Below are 1,563 nucleotides of genomic sequence, written 5' to 3'. Positions count from 1 at the left end.
CGGCGCGGCGTCCGGGGGCGGGGCCAACACGCAAGTCTTCAAGGACCCTAGCGCACAGACTGTAAGGGTCCTTTTCCCGCCGGCGCTCCCGGTTGACGTCACTGGTAATGCAGGGCTGCCTCCCTATGCGCCTGTGTTTCAGAGAACACTATAACTCACGTACGGCAGTTCCATGGATTTTCCTAAGATAAAATAAAGTAACTCAGAAAATGACAATCGAGGGGAATGGAAGGACGTCCTGGAAAGCGTGGGAGTGGAGACAGAAGGCGTCTCTTAGAGTTAGACTAGTGATGCGCGAACCTGACCGTGGGAGCGTGCGGGTGGAGGGGAGGGGCGAGAAGAGGACCTGGAATGGATGGGCGGAGAGCGGGGGCGGGGCCTGATTGAGGTCGAAGGGGCGGGACGAGGACCTGGATGGGGGCGGGGCCAAGGGCGGGGACAGGAGGCTCCAGCAGGGGGCCGGGAACAGCGTGGAGAGCGCCTTGCGAGGGCGGAGCATGGTCCCGGCTGGATCCCTGGTTTAAATTCAGTTTTTGGTCAGTTTCCTTTATGGATTTAGGGATTTTTGACCATTTTAGTTACGAATTTGCAGGAATTTAACTTTTAAAAATATACTGTAAGTATACATTGTACGCCCCAAATCTTCCAAAACGTGGGGAATTGGAGTTCCAAGGGCTGTGTGACTTTGCCGTCTATCCCTAGACCTGGTAGGGAGCCTAGAGATTATGTAGTACAAACTCGCCCTTTTATTTATTTACCTATATCTTTTTGTTGGTAAGTTTCATTGATACCTTTTTTTTTTAATTGCCATAGTCATTACCCATAGGAGAGGCTCCGCAGGGGAGTGGACACAGCGCTGGTCTCAGAGTCAGAAAGACTCAAATGAGATCGGGGGTCTCCAGAGGCTCTCTAATGCAACACCTCCACCCACACGCGTTTTATAGAAGAGGAAACAGGTCCAGGGAGGTAGTGATTTGGCCAAGTTCACACAGTCTCCACAACAGGATTTGAACCCAGGCCCTCTGAATGGAGATTGAGGGCTCTTTTTACTTTAACACTGGCTTTGTGACCCTACGGAAGTCACTTAGCCGGTGTGCTAGGGAACTCCCCAAGCTTCCTTACCAGAGTTCCCTATATCAATTAAATCACAGATCTATTACAAAGCAAACAAGCAAAACCCAGTAGTACCTCTCTCCGCAGCCAATTAAATTCTCCATGGGAACAATGAAGAATAGTTAACCAAAACATTGATTGATACAGCAGAGTCAATAATTTTACTAACAATAATTAAGCACCTACTGTGTGCCAGGCACTGTGCTAGGCACGATAATTACAAAGACAAAAATGAAATCATTCCCGCCCTAAGGAGCATTACATATTATCCGAAGTTGACAGACTGTTTCTGCAACCTTCTGCCTTTATCAAAATTCCATCTCTCCTACTCCTTCCCCCACCAAGTGGGTAGATTTGAGGTGCAGAAGAAATGAGTTCAATCCTCACTGAGATACTTAGTAGCCATGGGATTGTGGCTAGTCAGAGTAGACAATCTTGACCTCAGTTTCC

The sequence above is a fragment of the Trichosurus vulpecula genome, chromosome 1, assembly GCF_011100635.1.
Source record: "Trichosurus vulpecula isolate mTriVul1 chromosome 1, mTriVul1.pri, whole genome shotgun sequence".
NCBI lineage: Eukaryota > Metazoa > Chordata > Mammalia > Diprotodontia > Phalangeridae > Trichosurus > Trichosurus vulpecula.
This window is presented reverse-complemented; position numbering follows the sequence as displayed.